We start from the raw sequence: 12,286 nt of genomic DNA on the forward strand, positions 1-12,286 counted from the left end.
GTATACATTTGAACATCAATGTCAATATGTAATTTCATTCAATGTAATAAATACTCTCAGTTTTTTGTAAAAAATTATTGAAAAACTTGTTGTCTGGAGGGTCTTCCCCCCTTAAAGTATTTACTCGCGGATTTTCTCCTGGTTTTGGTAACCTACGTTCGTTTGGTAACTTACGTAAGGTAAGTTTGCTACTTCTGCAATCACGTCCGTAATGCCCAGATTTTCCATATTTATAACATTGGATAACTGTATCGCGATTAGGTCGCGTATGTTTTATGTCGTTTTTGTTTTTGTTAGGGAAGCCATATGCTCGGGTTACTGTCGGCCCGATCAGCTTTTCTTCCGCGCTCGCGCCGTTTATCGCTTCTTGCAGAGTGGTATATCTTTGTGAACGCACGAGAATTTTTAATTCATTTCGCAATCCGATTTGATAATTTATTAATGCTTGTTTTTTAATTGTTTCCTGAATCGCCTTTTTAAATGAAGGAGGGCGTTCTTCTCTTTCTACCATGGATTCATATAGTTTCATGGCTAATATATCGACGCGTTGCCCGAAAGCGTAAGCGGTTTCACTCGATTTCTGCTTTAAAGAATTAAATTCTATCTGTAAATGTGTCGTGCTCTGCTTTGTCTGTTAGCAAGTTTCAAGTTGTTGCTTCAGTTCTTCGAATGTTTGTATGTCTCGCGTCTCGAATTCTTGCATAGCTTTGCCTTTTAATTTAGTATATAGAATTGCTTGCATTAATAATTCTTCGTCCGCGGGATTTATATTTTGTACCGCGTATGTACAAGCATTTAAGAACTCTTGTAATTTATGTCGCGATGTTCCATCGAATTCTGGAATCATTGTTCGCGCTTCCTTCAACGGTAAATAGTGCGGAGCGGTGCTATGCCTATGTCTTATATCTCGTTCGGTGCGACCGTACGTTATGTCGAGGGGAACGTCATCTGGATTTGCTCGTGTTTCATTAAAATTTCCTCGATTAGTACGCAAGTTACGCATTTGTTCGCGTAAATTTCTCATCTCTTCTTGCATTTTGCGGAAACTATGTACGAGTTCGGTTAACAAGATATTACTCGTGTTTTCGGCCGGGTGATCTGTGCCTTCGTAATTCGCGGCAGCCTCTTGTCCGGCTTGTGTACGTAAGCGTTCGATTTCTCTATCGACGGCTTCGGGTTGGATATTATCCATATTTCTTTCCGGATTTGGCTCGAAAATACTAAAATCGACGGATAATGGCGAATAAGTTCTTCTAAAAGTGACTCGATTAACGCTTCGTTCGTTTCGTTCGAAATTATCGTTATTGTCTAGTTCGCGCGCTTCGGACGATTCGGAACTCGAATAGCAGTCTTCTAAATTTTTTCGTACGCTATTTCGGATGTCGCGAGCAGCTTCTTCCGCTACTTGTATCGGTGTTACAAGTCCTAATCTATTTGCCAATCGTGCTGGCTCGCTCAAAAATCGCGGGCCTTGGAACCTAATTCGCTTTAATTATTCCGACATTTAATTATAAATTTGCGACTTACATTAGTAGTACGATTACTCGCATGGTCGCGTATCGGGTCGCTCGATTGCTGACGCTGCGTGTTGATATGTTGGGTCGTTGTCCCACGGTGACGCGTCCGTCGGCGATGCGTTGCCTCTGCGAAGGTTGTGAATCGGTGCTGGTCCTTGAGCGCTGGTGTCCCCTTTCGGCTTTCAGCTGCTTGACCGTGATTCCTTATCTGCTTTCCGTCGTCCGTATGTGTTGCGTGTTTGGTGGCTTGTTTTAGTCCATCCGCTTTAATGTATTTGCTTTCTTAGGCTTCCTTTTGATGTATTTTTTAATTTGTATTTTTCTTTTCTGTTCCAGCCGTTAGTGGTCTGAATTCGGCGGTTCTTCCGGCGTGCATCCCACCGCTGCCACCAATATGTTGTGCCGGGAGCGGCACGAGATGTGGGGAGCAGTCGGGAGATATAAAATATCTCAGGCCGCCGAAGGATCAGGAGTCGGGGTTTCGGTTGCTTTCAATAATTTAATAATTATTGTTTAATTATACCTTTTATTTAATCGGAATATACATCAATTTGTACAGAAGCCTCTCTTATTTCTGCTGATTTAGTTGAGTCTTTTCGCCTTGTCCTTCGTCTTCGATAATAATCTTTAAAACAGTTTTCTTATAACACGTTATCGGTTCGCACTTAACGCTGATTACACTTGCTTTACGACTGTTCGCTGTGCTCCTCCGGTGGTTCGTATTTAAACCCTTGTTTGAGGAGATTTTTTGAGAGGGGGACCGCTTAGTAACATGGCCACACGGGGTCATGGTGCGGTCAAATTGAAGTGCAAGCGAAGATGATTTGGTGTCGAAATCCTTCATTGCACTTCCGCGTCTTTTGGCGAATTCGCTGGTGGTTCGCTGAGACAGTGACTTTATGAGGTGAATGCTCGATATCGCATTTAGCAATAATATTTTATGCTAACGTTTAATATTTTAATTATGTACGGGTTATAGTCTGTGAGACTATGACACGCGTTTGAACATTTTATTCTTAAGCGTTACGTTATAACCCTCCTAGACGGTAATAATATTGTTAAATATTGTGTAGAAACTGCAATAATAATTTAATACACTTCAAAGGATCAAATATTGTGCAATAAAATTGACTGTCTGGGGAAACAGGAGAGCATTTGTCTCGTGACGCGTTGCGCCGTCCCTGTCTGCCCGTTGTATCGTGAGTAGCCAACTATTTTCTATTATAACTCAAAAATTAAGCTTTGGACAAAATTTTTCAAGAGGAAAAATAGTCTTAGAATTCGTTCAAGAATATCATATTTCAAAGACATCAGGTTGTTTTGAATCACCCTGTATATAAAAATTAGTAGAACGCGATACATACGAGCAACAAATTATGTAGAAAGAGCGAGATAAATGCAAACAGTAACATATCACAAAAGATCGGTAACAGAAAGCGAACAATGTATCGCTTCAATATTTCCACTTCATCCCATTTAAATTCATGTCCTTCTAACCTGAATTTAAATGGGATGAAGTGAAAATTTTGGATGAAGATCCTTCGTTTTTAAGAAGAATCATTTCGGAAATGATTCATATTACACGGCAAGAAAATAGTTTGAACGTTCAAAGTGACACTATTAATTTAGACAAAGCTTATCTTCCCATCATTAAGTCTTTTCCTTCAGAATAATTATGCCACGTTCTGTGCTCGCTCCGTTCCTGATTTTCGATCTCCCTTCCCCCTCCCTTCTATTGATATGTCTAAAGATTCTTTCCGCTCGGCTCAGTGTGTTGCGCCATTTCGCCGGCGATACATCGTTCGCTTTCTGTTACCGATCTTTTGTGATATGTTACTGCTTGCATTTATCTCGCTTTTTCTACATAATTTGTTGCTCGTATGTATTGCGTTCTATTAATTTTTATATATATCACATTATTTTTTGCTCTTTTACTTTATTTCTTTGACTTTATTTCTTATGCTGTTTTTTGTTTTGCTTGGTTTTGGTTGTGGGAATGCGTGTTGCTCTGCCCGTTTTATTTTTCAGATCCAGGCTTTTCATCAATTTGGATATATTATTATTTGCAAAATAAGAAGCATTGTTAATCTCGGTTATAAGGCTGATTTTTTGTGCTTTCATCGACTGGCTTATTCCTGTAACCGACAACAATCTGTTTTTCTCCATCTTTTTCCACACAGCTCCGATCTGTGTTTGGGAGCATAGGTGAGTAACATGTGGACCCGCAAGCATTGCCACAGCTTGACTCATTTTTATATTTGCGAAATGTTTAGTTATTATGTGTATTTTAATTCGATTGTAAATTTTGATTTTTATTATTTAAATTTCGATTCGACTGTAATTTCATGTACGTTAGCAATTTTTTGACGACTCCGGGTTTGACATTGCGTTGCGATTCTAGTTCTTTTGTAATTTTTTTGAATATTGTGTTTCTTTTAACAGCATTGAAAAGGATCCAGAGAGGATCGAAACGTTTGCGTTTACTTTTGTATTGTTTCTTGCGACTATGTATTCCTTCTTTCGCTTAAACATTATTATGTTTGAAATTTAATACACCATTAAATTATTATATTTTTTGAGATTTGCGTCGATCATCAACGCTTGTGGTTGTTTGCCTTGTCATTATTAATTCTTTGATTCTTATCTTTGGAAACTTTTAATTAAAATATTTTTTCACTTAATTTTTCGTAGTTATTGCTGATACTAATTGGCTTGTTTAACCAGTAATCTTTGATGTTTAATTGTTTTTTGTTGGTTAAAGACATTTCTGGGCTGCTTCTCGTCCTTTTTTTATTCCCTACTGTTTGCCAGTTGGTGTTCGATTCTTGGGCGGGCATAGTTTCTAGTTGGCTTCCTTGTGAGTGTTGGTTTTGCATGATATTTATTACTGCGTTTAGTCAGTTCATAAATACCCCCAGTTAGTCACGTGCTTTGCTGCCTCCCATCCATTCGCGCCTGCGCGCGCTCTGCTGCCCGCGCTTGTAATTTCATGTACGTTAGCAATTTTTTGACGACTCCGGGTTTGACATTGCGTTGCGATTCTAGTTCTTTTGTAATTTTTTTGAATATTGTGTTTCTTTTAACAGCATTGAAAAGGATCCAGAGAGGATCGAAACGTTTGCGTTTACTTTTGTATTGTTTCTTGCGACTATGTATTCCTTCTTTCGCTTAAACATTATTATGTTTGAAATTTAATACACCATTAAATTATTATATTTTTTGAGATTTGCGTCGACCATCAACGCTTGTGGTTGTTTGCCTTGTCATTATTAATTCTTTGATTCTTATCTTTGGAAACTTTTAATTAAAATATTTTTTCACTTAACTTTTCGTAGTTATTGCTGATACTAATTGGCTTGTTTAACCAGTAATCTTTGATGTTTAATTGTTTTTTGTTGGTTAAAGACATTTCTGGGCTGCTTCTCGTCCTTTTTTTATTCCCTACTGTTTGCCAGTTGGTGTTCGATTCTTGGGCGGGCATAGTTTCTAGTTGGCTTCCTTGTGAGTGTTGGTTTTGCATGATATTTATTACTGCGTTTAGTCAGTTCATAAATACCCCCAGTTAGTCACGTGCTTTGCTGCCTCCCATCCATTCGCGCCTGCGCGCGCTCTGCTGCCCGCGCTTGAGGCGACCGCGTCTGGTATGCCCACTATTTAGGTTAGGTTGGCAAGCGGTTTATTGCATTGACAAATATTGTAGAAAATAATGAAGGAAAGGCCTCCCCAGCAATGCGAAGGAAGGCCCTTAGTTAGCCAGGCCAAAGTATCTGTAAGAAGTAGCCCACAGGGGCAGGAAAAGCAGAAATCAGCCCTTAATAAGAGAATGATACTACACGTATGGTTCACTTACTCACCTCTCTTGCGGCACTGGCTAATTCTATATGATTAATATTTTATATGAGCCAATTTTTTCTATGGAGAATATTTATGGATGTAATAATATAACATATGTAATATTACACATAATATTTACATTTATCAAATAGGAAATTACAATTAACCAATAACTTATCGATAATATTTAAATATATTATTTGTAATATTTTACTGCTTCTATATAACATTAATATAATAGTGTTTACTAATTGTAAGTACTTAAAAAAGTCCCTTATTATTTCTTATTATTGAAAATATGTTATCAATATTTGTCCAAGTATTATATATTTCAAAAACAACATCCGTAATATGTCTGTTATAAAACTATAACTATTTTTAAACTTATTTTGTGAACTTAAGTTGAACTCCGTAATAAATTTGAGATAATTCAAAATAAATCTAAAATAAGTTTGACAATGGTCTTATTTCGATTTATGAATGTCCGAAATTATGTCAAACGTATACCCTATAAAATGATTGTATATTATCAGATAAGAGACGAATTTCTTTCTTGGATTAAAAATGGATAATCGATTCAGAAACAGATGTTCAGTGGATATCCACTGGATGTCCATGTGCTATCTGGGATGTTACAAAAAACAATTCATTGTATTCAACATGTAACAACTAATTGTATTCAACATGTTCAAATCAGACATCATACATTTTTACTGCGCTATCATCTTGCATGTAAGCATATAAATAACAGTAAAATAAATGTGTCTACTTTTATTATACTATAAATAATTTGAACACAATCTTATATTATTTATATTATATTAATTATGTACTTTTCAAGGACAAAAACATTTAACCATTTATATGTATACGTACAGAATGTCCGATAATAGTCGTCTCATCCATCATGTGTTTATCATTTTACGAACAATAATTAATTAGATATTAATTTAAAAAGATCAGCCAATCCGTGCAAGTAGAAGTCCGCAGCAAGAAAAGCCATTTCACTGTAACGTGATACGAAGCGAACGCGCGACGAAGTGGTGGGGATGCTTCCCAAAGTGGCGTGTAACGCTGAAACACCATTCATCTAAATATTTTCCCTCTCTCACTTACTCATTCACTCAGTCATTATTATCACTATTAACTGATCACAACAAGCGCCCTATGTAAGCGCCCGTATTTGATAATGAATCGTGCCGCTTTTGCTTGCTTCTTACACTCGACCCATAATAAATTAATTATTTCCTTTTATAATTCAAAAATTAAATACACACATATAGAGGGTGTTTGATATTAAATAATATAGCTGATTATCTCGAAAATAAAACATTTTCCAAAGAAATGTTCTATATAAAAGTTCCATATAAAAGTTGTAGGATTTTAAGTAGCGTATTACATGAAAATATTAGCATGACTTTGAATAGTGTTGTCAAGATCACAAAGATCACATTAAAATTTTTAAACGAAACCTTCATTTTTTATTGTATATTCTTATAGTTTATATCGAGAGCTTTTCTCACAAAGCATTACAATAAAATATTTTTTTCATTAAGTACTTTCCAAATTATAAGGCTTGAAAATTACAATACCGCCAGCATTAGCATTACCCAAGGTACCGCATGGAGGTTGCACGATCGGATTTACACCTCTGTTGTGTGTGTGTATGTGTGTTTGTGTATTGGAATGACCTCAAGGCTCGTTTACTTTCTTAGTATTTTATGATTTCAAATTACAATACTTCTCTGTTTAAATCAATCATATTTTTATTTATAAGATGTTCCAACTAACTTCCATTCTCTTGTAAACATAGCTTCAGCTCAAATTGTTTTATTGTTGATATTAAAATACCTTGAGATACTACGGTAAACATCAGTTATTTGATTTTCATGTTTTCTGCAGATGTCGGAGAGGTAAAGATAGGGATGTATGTGGGAGAAGGTCAGACGTGTCTATACCCCCATTTGGTTAACGAGCGACAGAATCCATCCGTGGCAACGGCATCAACGCATATCCTATGAAGAGGGCATTCACACATTTTTCAGCCCAACGAATAATAATTGCTAGAAAACAATATTCGTGGACTAGAAAAATATGGTGCAAGTGGCTGAATCGGGAATCGAACCCGAGTCTTTCGCTTTCCGGGCAACTGCTCTAAATCACTGAGCTATCCAGACCTCACACCTAATGCTGCTTTTTAACACAGATATGCGACTCCAGAGAGATGTTGGTATCTTGCTCGATGGATGCAATGTCGATTGCCATGGAGGATCCTTGAAAGGTCGCTCGCTGATTAAATAAGTGGTGGAGATATTCGCGTGCACTGTATGTTGGCTTCCGACTGACCTTCCGTAAGAAACGGCACCGACAAGCACAACGCCGTAGAGTGACCACATCCCTCAAGATCCCTCTAGTAAATAATAATATCCCCACTGTGCCAATAACAGTGGCAGATGGACTCTAAATAGAGCCGTGGCAAGCCTCCAGAAAGGTTATATAAACAATATTTCTTACGTAGCCCCACAAAAAGAATCAGGCGAGGTCAAATAAAAAAAAAAAACGAGAAGGTCATTGAATATATCTATATCTTCCTATCCTTCTTTTTTTTTTCTTTTGAAAAGATTTTTTTAAGACATTCTGTCAGAATATGATGGGAATTGGATGGTGCATCGTCCTATGTTGCACATTTTTTTGAATAGCAAGATCAGCCAAAAGCTAAGATAACTTCTGTAAGAAATGAAGATGAATTTCTTCATTTACGTAGTTATCAAAAAAATATGGATAAAATATCAAGCATCTATTTATAATTCCGTATCAAGCATTTAAATTTTAATGGTTGATTATCTATCCGTTAAATCCAGTGAGAATTGTATGGGAACTCCAATAATGTTATGTCTGTTCAGTTTTGTATTGTGATAGAATAAAATCTTGCCACTTGTTAAAAACAACATACTGGAAGCATCTTCTGTTATCATTTATAATGTCCAACGACAAAATAGTTTGCTTATTCTCGTATCATTTTCATTAAGGGAAATGCCAAATACTGAGATCATCAATTTTGCCGAATTTTAAATATGTTTTAGAACTAACCCCCAATTCATCGGCATGTAGCACAATACAATATTCGCAAGAAAGCTGAAAGTTTTTCGTGCGCCTTTTGTATCGAGTTTATTTGAGAGTTTACAGGTAGTAAGCATAGCGTAGTGAACAAGACAGCGGATGGGAACACTGTATGTTGCATTTTGAATCCTTTTTTTTTCCAATTTTTTCTAATGTAAATTTTTATAAAGTGTAATTTAAGTGAATGATTAGTGAGTCGTTGAGTTAATAAAAAATTATTATTTTTATTAAATTTAATATTTTATATTTTATAAATTTAATATTTTATATTTTATAAATTTAATATTTTATTTAATATTCTAACATGCGTATTTTACGCCGTATTTACGTCTGCAACTAACGAATAATATTTCGATTGATATCGATATGTAATAAAAAATTCCAAAATCACAAATAATCACTTTTCGATTATTATCTAAAAGTATGTAAACTTTCTGAAAAAGATTCCGAATAAGTATAAAAATAAAGCAGAATTGAAATATGATTTTGCAATTTTTTATTTAAATATATCGATATTAATTGAAATGATATTATTCGTATGGTTGCAGACGTAAATAAGACATAAAATATTAAAATATTAAATAAAATATTAAATTTAAAATATAAAATATTACATTTAATAATAAAAATAAAAATTTTTTAACTCGACTCCACGTTGCCTAATCATTCGCTTAAATGCATATTTTGTAAAAATTTCTTATCTGCATCGCATTTGGTCATCTAAAAAGATATCTATTATCTCCCAATACAATTTCTGTGCTCTACGATAATTCAGCTTCATGAAGTGCAAGAATAAAATCAATGATTTCAGTTAAATCATAATCGGCCATTTTGAAGAAAGCTTTTAAAAAAAGCCACTGTTGATGTAATATAAAAAAATCATCTAAAAAATTAACAAAAAACTTAGAAGAGGAAAGCTAAATCATTTAATTGGGCAAAATTGGACTTGATTCGGGATTGACAAACTATCCATGGTGATTACTTACATTCGCGATGACTTGCGATTTATTTTATTACGCGAACAATTGGGAAAATCCCTTTATGAATAAAAATTAAAAGTTTCCATAAGTATAGAGGAAGTTCAGCTGCTGCCGCTTTTTCTTATAGCATGCGGAGTACAATACTGACTCGCGCGATGGCGCGCGTGCGCGCTGCACACTAGAGACCCTCTAATAAGAGTCATGCCATGTGATATCCAGTTTTGATTGGTCCTCTAGATCTGAATAATTCCCGCTCATATTTGAATCAGACAAATCTTAAACTTTATATAAACATTATATTTTAGCAACATAAATAAAAAATAAAGTTTTAGAGAAACTAAACATTATGATTATTTGATTAAAATATCGAAATAATATATAATAATAAGAAATAAGACATAATAAAAAATTCCCTATATTTAATCTTTAATAGAGATTAACAAAATAAAATATGAATGTAAAAGAAAATAAACAAACGAAACATTAATTAAAATATTTTTTGTATCACAAAACATGAATTAAATACTTTATAAATCACAGAATATTAATTAAAATATTATTACAACTATACTACTATATCATAATAAATATCACAAATTAATTAAATTATAAACTTAAATTTAAACAGGCAATAAGAGCTAAACGCGGATGGTAGATACCAAGCAAATTTAAATAATTCTCAATTCGAGAATTTATTTAATTATTATCCCTCTTTCTCCCCTGTAATGTTGTAGGCGAGAAAAATATCGAGCCGAAAGTCGCTGAATCGGGAATCGAACCCGAGTCTTTCGCTTGCCGGGCGACTGCTCTTACCACTGAGCTATTCAGACCCTTCAACTCGATACTTCTCGGTCGCCTACAGTTATATATTAAATTGAAGAATAACGCCATCTTCCGCCGGCGTGAAATTTAAATAACTATAAGAAATTAGGCTCTGTGTATTAAAACATAAACTTAAATTTAAACAGGCAATAAGAGAATTATTTAAATTTGCTTGGTATCGTACCAAGAAAATTTGTGCCCTGTGCACACAAATAAAGTTTCAACGAAAACTTATTTCTCGTTGAACTTACGCACTACCATCCGCGTTTAGCTCTTATTGCCTGTTTAAATTTAAGTTTATGTTTTAATACACAGAGCCTAATTTCTTATAGTTAATTAAATTATTTTATGTATCACAAAACGTTACGAAAATATAACATGCATTGCCATAGATTTGCTGTCATATTGTTTGTATATAGTACTTTTTTTATTATGAATTTTTAGCCTAAATGTTATAAATCTTCTTATAATTTTGAAAAATAAATTATGACAATTTAAAATATGACCAGCATTAACTTTTTTAGTAAATTCTGTATTTAAAAATAATGTCCAATTAACATTTTGAAAATCACTAAAGAATTAGTATAATGACGAAACATGTGCTCTAATTTTATAAATACTTTAAATGTTTTAACGTTAACAAAACATAAAGACTGTGTTGTATAACATTTTAGTTGTACAAGTTTTGTAAATGAAAAACGCACTGGAATTGGCAATCTTACTAATTGTATACATTTATCGCATGTTGTACATATTTCAGTAATGGATGTTATAATATAACTAGCTATAATATAACCAGCTATATTGTATAAATTATTTAATTCCAAATGTGATAAGTTTGATATTAAATTTTTATTATCCATCCATTACCTCTTTTAATATTTTTCTCACTTTTACGTCGTAAACTGAGCATGCGTGAGCACGTCAGAATTGGTTAGTTAAAAGAGAGAGATAGTGAAAGTATATTCCTCTCTCTCACAGAATTTTGTCCAGATCGCCTGATCTTTAGACTCTTATTAGAGGGTCTCTACTGCATACAAGTATTATAATAATAAAGTCTCATAACTCGGAAAATACTTAATAAAAAAATACTTTATCATAGTGTTTTGAAAAACTCCTAAGATAAGTTATAAAAATATGTAATAAAAAAATGAGTTTCCACTTAAAAATTTTAAGGTCTTTATCTAATCTTGATAATTTAAGGTTATGCTAATATTGTAATGCACTTAAAATCCTACAACTTTTATATTGGAATATTTTTGCCGAAAATGTTTTATTTTCAAAATAATTGACTGTATTATTTAAAATGAAACACCCTGCATGTGTGTATATATACAAGGTGTTTGATAAAGATTGGACCAACGTTCGTGAGCGGGTAGAGTGCAGTACACTGAATAGAAAAATCCCTTATCATTTGGCAATTTTTGCAATAATTATTAGAATATTCTTTAAAGAGGATTGGTAAATGAACGCACGTTTTGCGCAGCTAGACTATGGGATGTGTGCTTTAGACAACAGCAAGTGTCATACGGCAACGAAAAAACAGAAGTTGGAGAATGCACGGTCAAACTTTTCATTATCATGACATTTATCATTGAGGACACATTCCACAATCTAAGCGCTTAAAACGCGCGCTATAATATTCGTCTGTTATAAATTATACAATTACACCCTTCCTTTGACTCATCTTTTCTCGAATATAACAATGTATTAATTGCGATTTTTATGTACGTACTGCTTTTTCGTTGAACAAAATAAAAAATCGAAAAATTGGAAGTACTTTGATTATGAAATATTCATAATTCGCGCAATGAGAGTTACGAATCATGTGCAGTCGGCAAAATGAGCTTTTATCAAGCTCGCGAAGGCTACAATTTTGTAAGCTATTACTTTTTCCCGAAGATTAGTTTATACATCATAGTCAAACTTTTCATTGTAGAGTGCTGTAACACGATTAAAATACTCCGATCAAAAACGTTCATTTTTTAACAATGAAGAATGGAGATTTTTCAA

The 12,286-nt window shown here is 34.0% G+C and overlaps 1 protein-coding gene across 4 annotated transcripts in view; it reads right to left on the reverse strand.

Moving 5' to 3' along the window:
• Nucleotides 1-12,286, reverse strand: part of Cow (Proteoglycan Cow) — a 319,843-nt gene that overhangs the window by 289,545 nt on the left and 18,012 nt on the right. The gene's annotated exons all lie outside the window — the stretch shown is intronic.

Source organism: Camponotus vicinus, unplaced genomic scaffold, assembly GCF_025532165.1.
Source record: "Camponotus vicinus isolate PSW18456_S1 unplaced genomic scaffold, iyCamVici1.0 SCAF_14, whole genome shotgun sequence".
Lineage (NCBI taxonomy): Eukaryota > Metazoa > Arthropoda > Insecta > Hymenoptera > Formicidae > Camponotus > Camponotus vicinus.